A 21262-nucleotide genomic window follows, 5' to 3' on the forward strand; every position below is an offset into this window, starting at 1 on the left:
AGAGAGCCCGATGTGGGACTCGATTCCAGGACCTCGGGATCACGACCCGAGCCAAAGGCAGAGGCTTTATCCCACTGAGCCACCCAGGCGCCCCGGTAGCAGCCTTTCTACACTGGCTTCTTCCACTGGGTACCATACATTTCAAGGTTCCTCCATGCCCTTTCATGGCTTCATAACTCATTTTTTCCTAATGCTGCATAGTATCTCATTGTCTGGAGCATCTTTTATATTTAAATCAGTTTAATTTCAACTCTAAATCTTTGTTCCCATTGTGTTAGTGGTAAATTCTGCCTCATTACCTTTTTAAAAAAACAGCTTTGTTGAGCTAGAATTCGCATAGAATACATTCATCAATTTACCCATTTAAAGTGTACTGTTCAGTGGTTCCTGGTGTATTCACGGAGTTGACGTCCATCACCGAAATCAATACTAGAACAGTTTTAGCATTCCAGAAGAAACTCTATACCCATTAGCTGTCACTTACCATTCCACCATTCTCTTGCCCCTGGCAACTACTAATTTACTTTCTCTCTCTATGGATTTGTCTCTTCTGAACATTTCATATAAATGAAATCCTACATCTCTGTCTTCTTGTGTCTGACCTCTTGCACTTAACATAACGTTTTCAAAGGCCATCTGTGTTGTAGCATGTGTGAGTACTTCTTTCCTTTTCGTGGCTGAATAATATTCCATTGTGTGGATAGGTCACTCTATCAGCTGATGGACATTTGTTTCCATTTCTTGGTTGTTATCCATAGTGCTGCTAAAATCATTCACATGAAACTCTTGGTGTGGATATATGTTTTCCTTTCTCTTGGAAATATTACCTAGGAATAGAATTGGAGGTCATATGGGAACTCCAGGTTTAAGCTTTTAAGGAATTGCCAAACTGTTTCCCAAAGCAGCTGAACCATTTTCCTTTCCCACCAGCAATATATGAGAGTTCCAATTTCCACACATACTCATCAGCAATTGCTATTATCTGTCTTTTTAAAATTATAGCCATCCTAGTAGGTTTGAAGTGGTATCTCATTGCAGTTTCAATTTGTGTTTCTCTAATGACAAATGCTGTTGAGTAATTTTCATGTGCTTGTTAGTTAGAGATGTGTATCTTCTTTGGTGAAAGGCTTATTGAGATCTTTTCCTAAATTTTTAATCAGGTTATTTGTCATTTCATTGTTGAATTGTAAGCATTACTTATATATATTGAATACTGGGCCTTTATGAGATACGTGATTCGCAAAGATTTTCTTCTGTATGGTGGGGTTTTCACTTTCCTAACAATGTTCTTTAAGACATAAGTGTTTATGCTTTTGATGAAGTTCAATTTATCTATTTTTGTGTATATGGCATATCTAAGAAACCATTGTCTAATTCAAACTCATAAAGATATTACACCTATGGTTTCTTCTATGAATTTTTATAGATTTAGCTCTTACACATAGGTCTATAATCAATTTTGAGTTAACTTTATACAGTTAATGTGAGGTTGAGGCGCAACTTTATTCTTTTGCTTGTGGATACCCAGTTGTCCCAGCCCCACTTGTTGAAAACAGTAGCGTTCTTTCCCCCCATTGAATGGTCTTGACACCTTTGTCAAAGTGAATGGACTGTAAATTTATGGGTTTATTTCTAGACTCTCAAATCTATTCCATCGATCTATATGTTTATCATTATGCCAGGACCATGCTGGTTTGATTCCTCTTGCTTTGTAATAAATTACAAAACTGTGAAGTGTGAGTCTTCCTACTTTGTTGTCTTCCAGATTATTTTGGCTATTTGAAGTCCCTTGCAATTCCATTTCAATTTCACAAGCAGCTTGTCAATTTCTACAAAGAACTTAACTGGGATTTTGATAAGGATTTCATTAAATCTATAGATCATTTGGGGGAATATTGCCATCTTAATATTAAGTCTTCTGATCTATGAACATGAAATGTCTTTACATTTATTTAGGTCTTTAATTTTTTTCGTTGTTGTTTTTCAGTTTTCAGTATATAAGTTTTACACTTCTTTTGTTAAATTTATTCCTAATATCATAGTTTTGTTATTATAAATGGAATTGTTTTCTTTTTAAAAAGGTTTTATTTCTTTGAGAGAGAGAGGGAGCGAGAGAGGACAAGTAGGGGAAGAGAGAGAGGGAGAGGTAAAAGCAGGCTCCCTGCTCCCTAGCAGGGAGCCTAACACAGGGCTCAATCCCAGGACCCTGAGATCATGACTCAAGCTGACGGCATATGGTTAACCAACTGAACCATCCAGGTGCCCCTGGAATTGTTTTCTTAATTTAATTTCTGCATACTTCCTTATTTGAGTATAGAAATACAACTGGTTTTTGTATATTGATGTTTTACCTAGTAGCACTGCTGAAGTCATTTAATGATTTTAATAGTTTTGTTTTATTTTGTTTTGTTTAGTCCTTGATGTTTTCTGTATACAAGATCATGTTATCTATAAATACAGATGGTTTTATTTCTTCTTTCCCAATCTGGATGCCTATTATTTCTTTTCCTTTCCTCTTTCTTTCTTTCATCCTTTCATCTTTCTTCCTCTTGCTATTCTTTCTTGCCTCATTACCCTGGCTTGAGCCTCCAGTAGTGCTGAACAGAAATGGCAAGAATGGACATCTCTGTCCTTTTCCTAATATTAGAGGAAAATTCTTCTCTTTCCGCATTAAATATAGTGTTAGCTGTGGGTTTCCCATAAATGCCCTTTATTAAGTTGAGGAACTTCCCTTGTATTCCTGGCTTGTTGAATATTTTTATTATCAAAATATGCTGTGATCCCGGGGTCCTGGGATCGAGCCCCGCATTGGGCTCTCTTCTCAGCGGGGAGCCTGCTTCCTCCTCTCTCTCTCTCTGCCTGCCTCTCTGCCTACGTGTGATCTCTGTCAAATAAATAAAATCTTTAAAAATATATATATATGCTGGATTTTATCAAATTCCTCTCCTGCATCTAGTTTCTTTCTCCTTCCAATTTTGCATGTGTTCTTTAGTTTATTAATATAATTGTATTGATTACCAGATGTTAAACTAGCCTTGTATTCCTTGGATAAAGCTCACTTGGTCATGGTGTATGATCATTTTTAGATGTTGCTGGATTTAGTTTGCTAGTATTTTGTTGAGGATTTTTGTATTGATCTTCATAAGAGATACTGGTCTATAGTTTTCTTGTAGCCTTTGTCTGGTTTTAGTATCAGGGTTAATACTAGCCTCTTAGAATGAGTTGAGATGCACTTCTTCCTCTTTTATTTTTTGGAAGAGTTAGATAAAGATTGGCATTAATTCTTCGTTAAGTGTTCAGTAGAATTTGCCAGTATGGCCATCTAGTCCTGGGTTTTTCTTTGTGGGAAGATTTAAATTGCTAATTCAGTCACTTTGTTTTAAGTTCATTCACATGTTCTATTTCTTTTTGAGTCAGTTAAGGTAGTTTTGCCATTTTAGGAATTTGTCCATTTCATCTATGTTATATAATTTTGGGGGATTTAGTTTTTTTAGTGTTCTCTTAAAACTCTTTTGATTTATATAAGACTGGTAGTAATATCCCTTCTTTCATTCCTAATTAGAGTTACTTGAGTCTTTTTTTTTTTTTTACTCAGTCTAACTAAAAGTTTATCAGTCTTGTAGATCTTTCCATGGAACCGATTTTTGATTTGGTTGATTTTCTTTATTCTTCAGTCCAGCAATTTCTGTCATAAGATACTATTTCCTGCCTTCTTCTTGGTTTATTTTTAATGTGTTCTTCCTTTTCCAGTATTATAAGGTGACATTTTAGGCTATAGATTTGAGATCTTTCTTTTTTCAAAATAGTTGTCTACAGCTATAAATTTCCCTCTATGTGTTGCTTTAGCTGTATCCCATATGTGCTGGTATATTTTCATTAAGATCAAAGTATATTATCATATGCCTTGGGATTTCTTATTTGACCTTTTCATATTTAGGGTCTTAGAGACTACATATTTAACAATGTATTGTTTAATTTCCACATATGTGGTTACATAGGAGTGTGTGGTTTAATTTCCATATATATGTAGATTTCCTAAATTTCTTTCTGTTACTGGTTTCTTATTTCATCCCATAGTGTTTGGAAAATATACTAGGTATGATTTCAGTGCTTATTCACTTATTGAGGCTTGTTTTACAGCCTAGCATATGATCTGTCCTAGAGAATGTTCCATGTGCTGTTGAGAAGAATGTATATTTTGCTGTCGTAGGGTGCAGTATTCTATAGATGTCTGTTAGGTCTTTTTGGTTTACAGTGTTGTTCAAGTCTTTGGTTTCCTTGTTGATGTTCTGTCTAGTTTTTTTTATCCACTATTAAAATTGAGATATTAAAATCCCCAACAATTACTGCTGAATTATTTCTTCCTCCAGTTTTGTCAGTTTCTGCTTCATGTATGTTGCTTCATGCATCTCTATTGTTAGACGCATATGTTTAGAAATGTTCTATCTTCCTAATGAATTGACCCTTTTATCAGTATAAAATGGTCCTCTTTCTCTCATAATACTTTTGATCAAATGTTTATTTTTTTCTGATATTAGTATAGCCACTTCAGCTTTCCTATGTTTACTATTTGCATAGTATATCTTTTTCAATTATTTTACTTTCAATTCACTTGTATCTTTTGATCTAAAATATATCTCTTGTGCATAGCATATAGTTGCATATATTTTTTAATCCAAGCTGACAATTTCTCTTTTGACTGGAGTGTCTAATACATTTATGTTTAATGACAGATGGTGTCTGACTTAGGACGGTTTGACTTACAATTTTTCAACTTTATGATGGTGCAACAGTGACACGCAATCAGTAGAAACCTGACTTCAGATTTCGGTTTTTGCTCTTTTCCTTGGCTAGCAATATGTGATATTCTCTTGTGATGCTGGGCCACAGCAGTGAGCTCCCAAGTCAGCCACACGATCATGAGGGCAAATAACCAAAACACTGACATCCATTCTGTCCCCATACAACCATTCTGTTTTTCCACTTTAAGTGCTGTATTCAATAAACTACATGAGATATTCAACACTTCATTATAAAATAGGCTTTGTGTTAGATGATTTTGCCTAACTGTAGGCTCATGTAAATGTTCTGAGCACTTTTCGGTAGGCTCGGCTAAGCTCTTATGTTGGGTAGGTTTGGTGTATTCTGTGCATTTTTGACTTAATATATTTTCAACTTATGATAGTTTTTTTTAAGATTTTATTTATTTGATACACAGAGAGAGAAATCACAAGTAGGCAGAGAGGCAGGCAGAGAGAGAGAGGGGGAAGCAGTCTCTCCACGGAGCAGAGAGCCCGATGTGGGGCTTGATCCCAGGACCCTGAGATCATGACCTGAGCCGAAGGCAGAGGTTTAACCCACTGAGCCACCCAGGTGCCCAACTTATGATAGGTTTATCAGGATGTAACCCTATCACAAGTGGAGGAAGATCAGTTCTGATACTGTTAAATTTACACGCCTGCCATTTTATGCTTTGTTCTCTATAGAGGTCATATCTTTTCATGCCTCTATTTCTCCTTTGCTGCTTTCTTTTCCCTTAAGTGATTATTTTCTGGTGTATCATTTTAATTCCTTTAAAGATTCTTTTCCCACTATGTTTTGGTTATTAGTAGTCATTCTAGGGGTTACAGGACACAGCATGACCTAGAATCTACTTCAGATTGATACTAATTTAATTTCGTGAGGCACAGATATAATGGTCCTTTGATTTCCACTCTAGTGGCCAAATAACCATCTACTTAATTTTCTAGAGTTTGAAGATGATCTGTCATGTTGCAAAGGGCCCCACAGTGGTTCTTTACCATCAGTTCTGCCAACCGATTCCGACTCTCATTTCATAGCCATCCACTTTTCTTTTGCTCAGTCTTCATGGAATTCTAATTTGCCTCTCTCCCTACAATCCAACATACTTTATGCTTTCTTTTGGCCACATTATATGTCACTGTGACATCCAGGTTAATACTGTTCAATAGAAATATGATTCAAGCCACATATGTAATTTTAAATTTTTTAAAACCACATTTCGTGGTGCCTGGGTGGCCCAGTTGGTGAAGCATCCAAACTCTTGGTTTCAGCTCAGAGCCTGATCTCAGGGTCGTGAGATCGAGCCCCTTGTTGGGCTCCGTGCTCAGTGGGGAGTTTGCTGGTCTGCTTGAAGATTCGCTCCCTCTGCCCCCTCCCCGCACTCCTTCTCTCTCTAAAATAAATAAATGGGGCATCTGGGTGGTTCAGATGGTTAAGCATCTACCTTTGGCTCAGGTTATGATGCCAGGATCGTGGGATCGAGCCCCACATCAGGTTCCTTGCTCCTTAGAGAGCCTGCTTTTCCCTTTGCCTCCATGTGTGTCTCTCTCTCTGTCTCTCATGAATAAATAAATAAAATCTTTTTAAAAATAAATAAATCTTTTTTAAAACCCACATTTGAAAAGTAGGAATAGGTGAAATTAATATTGTGTATTTCATTCGGTATGTTCAGAAAGTAGGATTTTGGCACATGATCAATATTTTTTAAAATTGTTAAGGGGATATTTTATGTTCTTTTTTTCCTCACAGCTTGAGCCAGTCCCATTTCACGTGCTCAGTGGTCACGTGATACAGACTGGACTCTGCAGTTCCAAGCTCCCCTTTGCGAAGGAATCCATAGGGCAGTGCTGTAAAGTGTATCTGAATTTCCTTGCAGTACTGACAGTGCCAGTCCCTCTCCAGAAAAGCCACTCTCTACGAATATACCTAAGTGCCCTTCTATCTGGCCTTCTGAGGCATGCCCACAAGCAAAGGGAAAGAACTCAAAACAACAATGTAACTGCCGTCCAGAGCACATGTTCAGGCAATCAACAATTAATTTGTGGGAACTGGTTACTATTTCAGTTAATGGTAGTAGTTGTTCATATCTGTGGGGAATATAGGGTAGAAATGTAGAAGCTCTTTCACATTTGCCATGGGAACTCTTGATACCAACAGGCTGGGTTGGATCACCTCCAGAGGACTGAACCAGAGACCCAAGGAAGGGGAAAGCTACAGAGACTAGAGAAATTTCAGCCCTCCAGAGATCTCTCTCTCCCAGTGTATTTTTTTCTTTTTCGGGCTAGAGATTAGGAGGTGGTAAGATGAGTGGAGCCATCTGTATGTTTGCCGCAGTCTCTTCCTGTATCATTTTGTTCAATTAGACTCATCGTAAGGATGATTAAAGGTTTCTTGTTACTTGCAAATTGCTTATTCTCACCTTACCTTTGCTCTTTAAGGAGGAGTTACCACTTGCTTGTCCAATTCTTACATTTTCTTAGCCTCTCAAGTCCATGCCTACCCTGTTTGCTTAAGACTGGGGACAGTCGAGCCATACTAATCGAAGCCTCTGACTTCTTATAAAGTTACACGTGCTCTCTGCTCTCATCCATTTCTTCCACGTTGCTTTCCACCTGTTACTCTCTGGCTTTGACAGTAAGTGGCTTAGGCTTTAAGTTCTCTTTTTGCAAATTCCACAGCCTGTCATTCCAACCCTTTGCCTGGATGCTCCTTTCTTCTTGCCCAGATTCTGGGATCAGGTCCCTGAGCTCACAGTTTGTAGACCCTTCTCTGTGTCCCTAAAACTTGTGGCCTGATTCTGTGGGTGGATCTAAGTTACCCACCTGTTTCCCCTTCCCTTCCTTCATTCCCTTCTCTTAATAATGCATCTAGATTTCCCCGGTGAGAGTATTAGCCAGAAGCCCTACCCCACACCCATCCCAGCCAACTCTCCTGGGCCCTGGCCCTGGATTTCAAAGTGACAGTAGAATAGGAAGAACAAAGCACTCATTGAATGTCACTTTCAAGGCCATGTCCAACGTCCAAGAAGCTGCAAGTGCTATTTGAGAAGCCTTCCTGTGCAGGGTGCAAGAGGCTACTGGATGAAAGAGGAAACAAAAACTATCAGCCCGACAGCTAGGAAGCCTTAACCTAGACAGGGCACACATTTCCTTATTTTTAACGTTTCAAGCCAGAATGGGGAGATTTAGGTGGTAGAATGTGACAGACAAGCCAGCGAGGGAGAAAAGGGAGGGTTGGAAGCCTAGCAAACAAAGCCAAGGCGCTATGGCTGTCGTAACACCTGCGAGTTCTGGAATCAAAGGAAAAATCCATAAATACTTCAAGATGTTTGCTCTGTACTGTTTAGCTAATTGGTCAAAAGAAACATCAACTCATAGGGGAAAGTGAAACACTTCAGTGTCAAAATGTGGACAAATAGTCTGGCCCAGGGCACGCCTGCGTGCCCATAAAGGAAAACCAGAAGAGCCTGGAACTTCATTCTTGGGATGGGCCTCATGGCATTTGCATCAAGTAGGGTTTCCCGGCAGCACCGCCTTGGGCAGCAGCCTCCCAAATCGCAAGGTCCCCTTAATGGTCTCTTCTGAAAAGCATCCTATGGAAACACTGACCTTGGGGTAGAACTTTGTTTCTGTTACCAATACCTCTCCATCTCAGATTCTGGAGAATGTGCTCCCTTTTCTTGCCCTCTCCTTCTCCTAACCCTTGTCATGTAGGTAACAGAAAGTTGTTCTTTCAACTTTTTGCTTTAGGCTTAGTGAATGCTACATTTGGAATGACCCTCAAATTCCTAGTCTAGTCTCCTGACTTTGAAGCTGAGAGTACTCAGGCATATGATTTGAGGCAAAGGATTTGCTGAAGACGAACCAGTTAACGTCAAACCAGGGTAAAACTCTGCCTTCTGACAAACAGGCCAGTATTCTTTCTGCGGTACCATTCATTTCTTTGATGTGACATGGTGACGATGCTTCTGAGGTTTACTTTTAGAATTAGTCTAGGGACGCCTGGGTGGCTCAGTTGGTTAAGCAGCTGCCTTCGGCTCAGGTCGTGATCCCAGCGTCCTGGGATCGAGTCCCACATCGGGCTCCTTGCTTGGCGGGGAGCCTGCTTCTCCCTCTGCCTCTGCCTGCCATTCTGTCTGCCTGTGCTTGCTCTTTCTCCCTCTCTCTCTGACAAATAAATTAAAAAAAAAATCTTTAGAATTAGTCTATCTTCTTCTACCTAAAAAGATTCAAACTGGCATCGAAGATGCTCCTTGATTTTCTTTGCCTTTTGATTGTCGGATCCCTAGAAATCAGAATAGTTTTATGAGCATTTTCATATGAAGAAGAGAAATAAAATAGGCAGAAGATGAACTTTTTTGCCAAGATATCTTAGAATCTGTGTTTTCACAAGTTACCTGAGAAATTCTTTATGAGGAAAGAATCAAATATAAATATGTAATCGAGGCCAGGAAAATCTTTGAAGTAGGGCTCTCAGTAGAAATAGTGACTAGAACCCCAGTTTTGTCTCGCCCTGCTCAGGCTCTTGCACAAGTCCAAGCAAATCAATATGAAAGTGTTGCTCAGAATGTGCCCCCGTTATAGCCAATTAAAGGTCAGTGTATGTAATTTACATAAAATGGACGGGCAGGAACAAAAGGTATCTGTTGGGCCCTGAGGAATGATTCTATTTCATTCGCAGATGAGTCCTACAGAGGTCATTGAAAATGCAAGATGCAAATCATTGTTTTTTCTTTCTATAAAGCGTCTGTCCCCCCCCCCCTCCCCCGCGTGGCCTCAGCCTGTTTTATTCTCTTGTTTGCATGCATGCCATAGTCATTAGTACAATTGAATTATAGAATGACCTACACCGTGAGACTGTTAGGCTGCTTGATTGAAATTATCTTTATAATGGAAATCAGAGAACACTTTTAACCTTGTTAGAGCACCACTGTACTGTTGATTAATATATAAAGCGAGTCATAAATTTCACAGTGAGCTATTTATTTCCAGACAATCTTGTGAAAGCAGTTTGGGCCAAATTACAGAAACTTTCTTCATACCTTTGTCAGGCTGACACTAATGATCCTGATTATTTCTAGGACTTTCAAAGTGTCAGTGTTAATTAAACTAATGCTTTAAAATATGGGTAGAAAAGAACATTTGAATATTATATCTTAAATGTTTGACAATGTGTATGAAGCTTCTTTTGTTACCTGGTTAATTTCAGAGACCTGAATTCATTTGATAAAGTTCCTTTCCAGGAGCAAAATGTTTGCCTGATTCAGTAGCAATGGCCAATATTACCAAGGTCACAGTCACCTCCATATAGTCAATGAGTATTTGTTGAGTACTTTAGATATGTTCTGCACTGGATCATGTGATATGAGTAAGAAGATGTAAAAAGGGGGTGCCCGGGTGGCTCAGTGGGTTAAGCGTCTGCCTTCGGCTCAGTTCATGATTTTGGGGTCCTGGGATCGAGCCCCACATTGGGCTCCTGCTCAGTGGAGAGTCTAATTCTCCCTCTTCCTCTGCCCTTCCCCATCCCCCCTTGTGCTCTCTCGTGCATACTCTCCCTCTCTCTCAAGTAAATAAATAAAATCTTTAAAAAAAAAAAAAGATGTAAAAAAGCTAGTACCTGCCTTCAAAAGAGTTCATGGTCTAGTGAAGGCTAGAGTTACAGAAAGAGAGACGACCTACGTGTAGACATTTGGAGGAGACAGATGAAGGGGGTATCTAGCTTAGCCTGGGGTGATCAGGTAAGGTGTCCTAAAGGACTTCTGCCTGAACCAAGGCTCTTCCAGCCGCTGAAGAGGCAAGGTCAGAGTTTGTGGGAAACACATGACTAGTAGCAGGGAAACACACAAGCTTGGGGTTTAGGTGGAGACTAAGGAATAATGGAGGCAAGAGGGTCTGTCTTACTTCCAGAATTCATCCTATGGCCCAGACCCCCGTCTTTGGCAATATTAGGCCACCCGGATCCCAAGACCTTGCATTAACCCTGGCAGAAAGGACCCTGTTCCCCTGCCTTTCCTGAGCACCCCTGCTCCCCACCCTACAGCTGCCTCCAGCAGCAAGAAGGGAACATGGTTGCTGGAGAGGTCAGGCCTCCCACACTGGACCAGCCACCTGCATACACCAGAGATTTGAAAACAGGAGCTTGTAAGTCTGGGAGCACCTGGATTCTTTCCAGAAAAGAAAAAAAAAAAAAAACAGAAAGGTTTGGTGGGGAGGGGAATTGATCCTGTTTCTAAAGAAACTGCTTTCTATAAAATCGTATCCTTACTTTTAGACTCCTATTAGGGGAATGTAGAACTAATTAAGAGACCTGAACATCATTAATCATTTTTTTTACTTGAGTTTCATAAGTAGTCATTAAAAAGAAAAAAAGGCTTCGTTGAAGTCACTAGTAGAAAAGCTAACGCACAGAGTAAAATGTTCTCACTGTCTTAAATTGGATACACAGCTTACAAAGTCAAGCAATAGGCAGTCTGAGTTTTTAGAGGACATTGTTAAAGGCACTAGGTACTCCAGCAGGTGGCCTGGGCAGGCACGCTGCCGAGGCCACTGGGCTGGTCAGGTGGATGTCGAGCGAGCGGGAACGGTGCACTCTCTGCTACAGTGGACAGTCACGTAATGACTTCTGGCTCTCTTTTCAAACGAACATAGCCTCGAAGGGAACTGTGTTCCCTGTTTGCATTCTCCTGTTCTTTCCTCTCCTCCTCCTCCTTTTCTTCCTCCTCTCACTCCTTCCCTTCTCCTCTCTCACCCTCTTTCTCATTCTTCTTCTTCAAGAAAAATATGCTGGTGAGAACAGATTGCCGTTTCCTTTTGAGGGAAATCCCAGCACGGGGTGTTTTATCTCCGGAGGCGTATTGCTCACGGAAGAAGCCAAGCCAAAGGAGTCTGCCTTGAGCAGGGGCCACTAGCCTGGGAGTGTGGCCATCTGTATGCAGGGTGGGGTGGGGGGCTGGGTTGGGGGGTTGGTTGGAGGAAGGCTTGCGCCTTGCCCTTGCCTTGCCTTCAGGAAAGGTTGCAGGACTCAAAGTGGAAACTCAATAAAACTTTCAGAAGCAGATAAATAGAACCTAGAAGGCTTGTTTCCCTGGAGATGGGGAAGCACCATATGTGAGTTTCATGTTTTTAATCAAAAGGCCAAGGCTTCATCTAGGTTGTAGTAATAAGTGTTTGCTTTCCAGAGATTTTCATTGAAATGACAAATGTCTTTCCTTTCACTATTTCTCATGCATCCCCCCCAATCAGAGAAAAATCCAGTACAAAGTAAAATGCCCTGAAGAAGCTTCTGTAAGATAACCTCCTGTATGATGAGCTCTCATGATCTACCCTGTTTACGAGGGAGAAGTTACAGTGTTTGGTTACCCGAGAAACATCGGACCCCAGGCTGTGGCAGGAGGGGTGCTGCGTACGAGACTCTTAGAGTTTGTTTAGTCGGGTTGCATTCTTGGGCCAGTGACGAAGCAGAGAACTGGACTGGGGGGCAGGGGATGCGTATAGAGGAAAACAGAGATAAGTGTGGTAGGAAAGAGTCAAGAAGAAGAACGTGGGACGCCTGGGTGGCTCAGTCGGTTAAGCATCTGCCTTCGGCTCAGGTCATGATCCCAAGGTCCTGGGATGGAGCCCCATGGTGGGCGGGGAGCCTGCTTCTCTCTCCCTCCCTCTGCCCCTCCTGCCTGCTCGTGCTCCTTCTCTTGTGCTCTCTCTCTCTCTCAAATAAATTAATAATTGTTTTTTAAAGTAGCACCCTGTATCACCTTTTTAGATTTTTAGGGGGTAGGGTGAGAGAGCTGGGGTGCAGTAGAGATGGGGGCAAGGAAACCGCTGTGTATTGAACTCCTTTTAAGTACCAAGCTCTGTGCAAGGCACTTCATGTAGCTTCATTCATTTAGCCCTCACCAGAAGCAAAGAAAGTGGGACTTATTGTCCCCATTCTACAGACAAGTAGGCTGGGGCTTAGAGAAGTTTCATCACATGCATTTTCTTTCCCTCTGAGAAGCAGCAGCAGGAGACCTGGGACATTGCTTCCTGGCTGGAGTTGCCAGGTCTGTAACCTGAGAGCAAATACAAAGACTGGCGGGCCAGTCACAGGGGGCAGCACACTGAGAGGAGCAAATGGAGTTCTTGGTAGGAAGAGCACACGGGTGCCCTTGCTCTTTCAGTGGACAGCATACAAGGCCACCCAGATAGGAAGTGACTCCCGTGCAGGAAGCATTTCAAGCCAAGTCCTCATGACAGAGTAAACAGATTTGTGAGCATGGAGGTGGGTGGGGAGAAGGAATGTTCCAGTACTCAGGATCAAGAGTTAGGACCATAGAGAGAGGAGAGTGACCACTCGCTGGGAGGCGACCCCACACAAAGGGAAATGGGAGAGTTGACACATCAGACAGACGGGTGACTGAGAAAGCAAATGAGTAGGTGACAGCCAAAGGCTCCAGGAAAGACCTCAAGAGCTTGGCTTGCTCTTCGGCCATTAGTGTAAGGAACGTTTATAGGCAGTCATCCGGACAAATGCTAACTCCATAGTGTCATTCTACTTCCTGCATTTTGATTATAATGATTTGATTATTAGCTTTTTAAAAGCCTTCATTGACTCACTAATCTGGGGCACCTGTCCTGGAGTTGCCACCTGAAGCAGTGTCCTAAGGGAAGCCTGCCCAGAGCTCCTTTGCAGAAGAGTCGGAACCCCAAAGTTAGGGTGTCCTTCCGTTGCCAAGCTGCCCACGTCTGGATCAAAGCAATCCATTTCAGATTCATGTGCATTATTAGGTCTGGCAGGATGGCAAAACATGAGTCCGATAGTGTTTTGTATATTAGAGAAAACTAGATAAGCGAACAGAGAAGGAAGAGGTTGCCTTTATTAGAAAAGCAATCTTTTGTGATAGATCTTAGCGCAAAGCAATGAGTTTTTAATAAAACTGAGCAGGTAGAGTACCCCTCTGTCCGGCCTTGCTCCCCATCTCTGGCTCCTGATAGGTATGATTTCTTGACACGAGCGAGAGGTCCGCTGATTTGTCAGTTAATCAAAAGTTGCCAAAGGAAAGTCAATACAGAAGATGCTGATGATCACCCTGTCGTTTTCCAGTGACTCAATGGGACTTCCAGGCTCCCGGCTGCCTGTTCTCTGTGGCGGTGTTACTCGGGGTAGAACCTGTGCCCTTGTTCTAAAGGGTGAGAATCTCATTTTGTTTCTCTCCTTCTTGATAGAAAGCTGGGGGCTGACTCCTTGGAAGAGCTGGGAGAATTATTATCACCAGCTATGTGTAGCCAAGTGTTGCTTTTCCTCCCTCTCTGCTTCGGTCATATTCACAGTAATTCATTTCTTTATCACACCTGCCCTCCTCTGACCTTCTGTCTTTGAGGCCCCGCTCTCACTTCCTGGAAAGTGACTCCAAAATGAAGTAATTTGATTTTTCTTCAAGTGGAAACAGTATGTTTCGGGTGTCCCCCATCCAAACAGTTTGTGCAGCTGCCGTGCATTCCTGCCCCGACCAGGAGTTTGTGCAGTCGGTCCCCACGTGGGAAGGATGCGAAGTGATGATGGGGATTTTTGCTCCTTGGGTTATGCAGAGGTTAAATGATTTGTCCAAGGTGAGTCTGTAGCAGAGCTGGGATTACTTCTGGTATGACGTTTTGGGCACCAGCAAACGGCATCTGAAAATGGTAGGAAACTCTCTGTGCCCTGACCCTCAGATCTTTCTTACGGCTGCTGCGAAAACTCCAGGGACAAAATGGCAGAATGATCGGGAAAGAAGGAAACATCCTCTACTCTCAAAGGGAAACGACTTCTCCAGGCCTGCTCTTCTCCTGGGCCTTTAAGATGCCAGATTTGGGAGTGATGATTTAATCCAGTTCCCCTTTCCCTGTTTGTTTCATGGTGAGGAAATGGAGGCCCAGAGGAGAGAAGGGAACTCACCAAGGACATGAAACCCCAGGAGCCAGGCTAGGACCGTAGCACTGGGTGTTTACAACTCCAATTCAGTGACTCAGAAAGCGTAAGAGATGGCTTTTAAAGTTCAAATCTGGGGCTTCAAGTAAAGTTCTCCTTCTACTTTAGCATAAATAAAAACAACTCACACTTTTTAAGCCCCAAGTGCAACAGGAGATTCATGCAATCTGGGTGTTACTTGAGGCCATTTCTTGGGAAGGGAGACATCGAGAAAACAGTTGGCCAGGGCTCTTTCTCTTAACATTCGTTGCATTTTCCATCATCTTAAAGACCACAGTTTCTTCAGGTACTCCATAAGGGCCTTCCTGACTACAAACAAACACATTAGGGTTTGGAGTTGTAGGCCCTGACTTCAAGACCCTCTTTTGTCTTTTACTAACCATGTGGCCTTAGGCAGCCCTCTCACCTCTTGTGACCTCACCTCCTAAAAATAGGCATAGTACCTCCCTTCGCGGGACTGGTTTCCAAAGCTTCTGTGTGCTAATGTAACATGGACAAGTACCTTGTAAAGAGTAAGAGGGCTACACCCAACCCAAGTGTTGGTTATGGGGGTGCCCACCATACATATTTCACGAAGCTAATCTGGATGATCTACGTAAGCATTAGAACAGCCATCTCTCAATTATCCGCACTAATGGTAGAACAGAGGCGCATATAGATAAAACAAAATGTCGAGTCCTCCAGATGCCATTTCTGTTTGAGTTAAGAATGTATGGTGTTTGGGGAAGCTTCTGAACTCTGCTTGCCTGAGAGCAAAAGTCAGCCGAGGTGGCATTACCTGAGCATGCCCAGCACTCCCAGAAGCAGGCCATGGACGAGTCCCTGCCCTTCCATGGGCTTCCGCACCCTACCTACCTTAAGTGCCCTCACAGTCTCTGCCAGCTCTAATTAATATCTGTGTGTCTGTGACTCTAAACACACGGTGACAGCGTAAGGCCAGTTTTAGATGATGCCAGAGGTTTTGTGGCTGGAGCTGTGTGAATCCCAGGGAAGGGGACCAAGCTGCCCAGATGTTACGAACTCATTGACAGAACGGTGAAGAGTCCAGGATGGACAAAAGCATGGCTCATGCTTGAGGAACTGGGCAAAGGATGAGATTGGAGAAGAAGGTGAAAATGACATAGAGAGGCACACAGCGTCGCAATGAAAGCCATGTCCGGGGCTGTAGTCATCGAGGGAAGGCGGAAGACATGCCTCTGGACTATTTCTGCCCAGGGTCGAGGCTCTTCTCCATTCACCTGATTCGTTCTCTCCTTTCAATCACATCCTTTTCAAAATGCGTCTCAAAAGTGTTCCTGAGCCATTCTGATTATCACTTTTGCTAAAACCAATCAGCAGCGGTCTGTCTACAGTGCAGGGCAATCAGCAGAGACTCAAAGTACCAGTCAGAGCCTATGTCTTTATTTAGACAGACTGAGTCTAATGGGTTTGACTAAAGTTCCATTCGGAATGGTTTCAAACAGCGCTGCTGCCTAGCGGGTCCACAACTTCCTCTACAAGTACAGGAATGGTGCATGGTTAAACACAGTGTTTTTTCATGTTTGCCTGAGAAATGGAGGCCGAAAATGATGTATGTTGCTCTCTAATATTTTTTCCCTTTTAACTCATCTAGTACTCCTTCAGCCTGTCAGAACAACCGCAATAATAGTAGTGAGTAAAATAAGCCCTGAAATTGGGCTCTCCTGACATACTGTGCTGTGTGATGGTAGCTCGCACGCTGGGTCTTCTTGTAAATTGGGACCCCAGGGACATCGTTGTATGTGATTTGGGATTCTGTGATAGGCTGGCATGTAATGGTGCACCACGCATTCCCAGAAACTATACCTTAAATCAGATCCGAGTCTTCATTGTATATAGAATGAATAGGAAGCAGATGCATATGTAGCAACAAGCTATGAGAAATGAAGCCCAGGTTCAGACTGGTCAGTATCGGGTAAGTGACAAGCTGTAAAGGGGCTCGTCAGACTACACCTGTGTATATATGATTCTGATTCTGATTCTGATCACTACCACCATTATTTTATTAAGTTGTAAGAGTTCTTTTAGATATTTACAATACTACATCCTCATCAGATGTACGATTTGAAAATATTATCTCCCATAGGAGGTTGTCTTTCCACTTTCTGAATAATGTCCTTCGAAGCATGGAAGTGCTTTAATTTTTATGAAGTCAGATTCCCCTCTTTTATCTTATTGCTTGTGTTTTCATTGTCATTGCCAAATAAATCCAAGATCACAAAACTTTATGCCTGTTTTTTTTTTCCTAGGAGTTTTATAGCTTTGACACTTGAGTTCAGGTCTTGATCTATTTTGAGTGAATTTTTGTATGTGGTGTGAAGTGGGGGTTCAAATTCAGGGATACATTATTCAGGGATATACTATTGAGGATTTTTGGGTCTCTCTTCATAAGTCATATTTGTCTGCACGTAATTTTCTTTCCTTATGATGTCTTTGTCTAATTTTTGTACCAGGCTCATACCAGCCTCATGGGATGCTCACTTTTCTTACCAAGATGCCATCATTTTCTTGAATAAATGCCCCCTTGGATTGCTACAATCCTTTTGTTGATTTCCAGAGCTATGAAAAGTTGATTCTGACCACTTTTACCAGTTTTTCTCACTGCTTTTGTGGAACAGAGAATTTTCCCAAGTTCTTATTCTGAAATTTTTTGCTAATGTCCTATTACTAACATATTAATACATAAGCTGTGTAGCATTTTATTTCTTATCATTCATTCAACAAATAATCATTTATTAATCACCTAACAAGTGGAGTGCTTTGCTAAAGACTGGAAATACAATGATGAACAAGACTGCTTTTGTCTGGGGGGCTCCTGGGAGGCTCAGTCGGTTAAGCATCTCTCGATTTTTGGCTCAGGTCACAAACTCAGGGTCATGAGATCGAGCCCTGTGTTGGGCTCTGCACTCAGCAGGGAGTCTGCTTGAGATTCTCTCTCTCCCTCTGCACCTGCCCCCCCACCCCTGCTCACATGCACGCATGCTCTCTCTCTCTCCCTCTCTCTCTCTAAAAATAAATAAATAAAATCTTAAAAAAAAAAAAGACTACTTTTGTCTGTGCCCTCACGAACCTTACACTCTGTGGAGGAAGACAAGAGGTTAAAAGATGCAATTACAATTCAGTGTGATAAGCGCCATGGTGACAGACGTGCAGAGGGCTCTAAGAGATTCTAGAATGGGATCCATTTCAGACTTGGGGAAGAAGTTAAAGGCTTCTGGAAGGAAGTTAAAGCAAGGGTATGATTTCCAGGCAGAAAGCAGAACATGTGTAAAGGCTCATGATGCTATGAAGGAACAGAACATAAAATGTTATGGAAGGAGGGTACAAGGAACAAGATTTGTTCTTTGTTCACAGGAACAAGATCATCAAGGATCTTGCAAGTGAAGTTAAGATATATACTTGATCCTCAGGGCTATGGGAAGCCACTAAGGAGTTGTAAGCTAAGCAATAAATTATCTTTGCTATGACTCTGGCATATAGAACACATGGTACCTGGCAAATTAATAAATTATTATTAATAAATATTATTTTTTTTATTTATTTATTTTTTTTAAAAGATTTTTTTTTTATTTATTTATTTGTCAGAGACAGAGGGAGAGAGAGTTGAGCGAGCACAGGCAGACAGAGAGGCAGGCAGAGGCAGAGGGAGAAGCAGGCTCCCTGCCGAGCAAGGAGCCCGATGTGGGACTCGATCCCAGGACGCTGGGATCATGACCTGAGCCGAAGGCAGCCGCTTAACCAACTGAGCCACCCAGGCGTCCCAATAAATATTATTTTTAATTGTAACTAACTTAATTTGTTTATAACTTACTTCCAAGGTATTATTTTCAGATTATTCTGGGTGTTGGTATAGAACAGATGTTTTGGTGTCAGGACTCTTTTAAATTTATAAAAATTTAAAATTACTGAAGCCCCAAAGAGACTTGTTTATGTGAATTTTATCTATTGTTAATCATATCAGAAGTTAAAACTGAGGATTTTAAATAATATTTGTAATAATTTGTAATTTGTAATAATATTTCATTTAAAATACTACTAATAGTGGCATCTGGGTGGCTCAGGGGGTTAAGCTTCTGCCTTTGGCTCAGGTCATGATCTCAGGGTCCTGGGATCGAGCTCCGCATCGGACTCTCTGCTCAGCAGGGAGCCTGCTTCCTCTTCTCTCTCTGCCTGCCTCTCTGCCTACTTGTGATCTCTGTCTCTCCATCAAATAAATAAATAAAATCTTTTAAAAAATAAAAAAATATTACTAATAAAGTCATCAAGTGTTCACATGTATTTTTTTCCTAAGAAAAGAGCTGTGTTTTTCAAAACGAAATATTTTAGTGGGATGAGTGACATTGTTTTACATTTTGCAAATCTCCTTAATTTCTGACTTAATAGCAGACAGCTGGATTCTCATATAGGCTTCTGCATCAATCTGGTTAGATTGATGAAAATTTGGCCTCACACAGATATACAATTGGAAAATAAGGTGTTTTAATATGCTTTTCACATAATTAAGGCTATTTTTCTCTCATACTACACAAAAATTTGACAAGTGATAGTTTCTTTTTTTTTTTTTTTAAAGATTTTATTTATTATTTATTTGACAGAGAGAGATCACAAGTAGGCAGAGAGAGAGGAAGGGAAGCAGGCTTCCTGCCGAGCAGCAAGCCCAACGCGGGACTCGATCCCAGGACTCCGGGATCATGACCCGAGCCGAAGGCAGCGGCTTAACCCACTGAGCCACCCAGGCGCCCCAAGTGATAGTTTCTTAAAGGTTAGCCGTAATATGGAATCTGAAACCATATAAATTAGCTTTTTACTTTCTGTTATAATAAAATCTTTCCTGTAATTTAAGTGGATCTTTAACCATTGTGTGATTTTGCATCATACTACATGGGTCATTTGAAAAATACTGGCTCACCGAGTTAAGCGCATCTGCAAAGTTCAACACTTCATTGTTCAACATCAAAATATCATATATATTAATGTCACTACATTCTCATCAGAAAAGCCTTTAAGTATGGGGGGGTTGTCAAGTTTGTAGTAAAAGATAAAAGTTTTCCCAAGTTAGAACTTTTGTTTGATGGCAAAAAGTTTTAAATTCGTTTTTTAAAGATTTATTTATTTTAATTTTTATTTCTTTTTTAAAATTTCTTTTCAGTGTTCCAGAATTCATTATTTATGCACCACACCCAGTGCTCCCTGTAGTACGTGCCCTCCTTAATACCCACCACCAGGCTCACCCAATCCCACACCCCCCTCCCCTCTAAAACCCTCAGTTTGTTTCTCAGAGTCCACAGTTTCTCATGGTTCATCTCCCCCTCCAATATCCCCCAACTCACTTCTCCTCTCCATCTCCCCATGTCCTCTGTGCTATTCCTTATGCTCCACAAATAAGCGATACCATATGCTAATTGACTCTCTCTGCTTGACTTATTTCACTCAGCATAATCTCCTCCAGTCCTGTCTAAGTTGATGCAAATTTGGGTATTCATCCTTTCTGATGAAGGCATAATACTCCATAGTGTATATGGACCACATCTTCTGTATCCATTCGTCCGTCTAAGGGCATCTTGGCTCTTTCCACAGTTTGGCAACTGTGGCCATTGCTTCTATGAACTTTGGGGTACAGATGGCCCTTCTTTTCACTACATCTGTATAAAGATTTATTTATTTATTGAGAGAGAGAGGGAGAGGGAAGAGGAAAGAGGGCAGGCAGAGGGAGAGTGAGAAGGAGAGCATCTCAAGCAGACTCCCTGCTCAGTGCAGAGTCTGACACAGGGCTCAATCTCCAGACTCTGAGATCATAACCTGAGCCTAAATCAAGAGTTGGACACTCGATCCACTGAGCTACCCGGACACTCCAAGGTTTTTTAAAGGGACTGTAGAGAATTTGTATGACTTCTTCCTTGAATGTTTGATAGAATTTACCAGTGAACCCATCTGGGCCTGGTTCTTTCTGTTTTGGAAGGATGTTAATCATTGACTCGATTTCTTTAATAGATACAAGGCCTATTCAGATCATCTGTTTTTTTTCTTCTTGTGTGAATTATGGCAGATTATTTTTTCCACAGAAATGGCCAATTTACTTAGGTTATCATATCTGTGGGCATAGAGCTGTCTGTAGTATTCCTATGGACATTGCTAAGTGGGTTTCCTTTCAATTTCCATGGGATCTGTAGTGATATCCCCTTTCATTTCTGATGTTAATAATTCGTGTCCTGTCTCTTTTTTTCTTAACCTGGCTAGAGGTTTATAGAGGTTTTTGATCCTTCTTCCAAACAACTAGCTTTTGGTTTTGTTGATTTTCTCTATTGATTTCTTGTTTTCAATTTCATTGATTTCTGCTCTAACTTGTATTATTTCTTTTCTTCTGCTTACTTGGGATTTAATTTGCTCTTTGTTTTCTAGTTCCCTAAGGCAAAAACTTAGATTATTGACCTTAGAACTTTCTTCTTTTTTAATATATGCATTCAATGCTATAAATTTCCCACTAAGCACTATTTTCACT

General features: G+C 41.3%; 1 protein-coding gene across 1 annotated transcript in view; it reads left to right on the forward strand.

The window, feature by feature from the left end:
* Positions 1-21262, forward strand: part of GPC3 (glypican 3) — a 403047-nt gene that overhangs the window by 222657 nt on the left and 159128 nt on the right. The window lies entirely within an intron of this gene.

The sequence above is a fragment of the Lutra lutra genome, chromosome X, assembly GCF_902655055.1.
Source record: "Lutra lutra chromosome X, mLutLut1.2, whole genome shotgun sequence".
Lineage (NCBI taxonomy): Eukaryota > Metazoa > Chordata > Mammalia > Carnivora > Mustelidae > Lutra > Lutra lutra.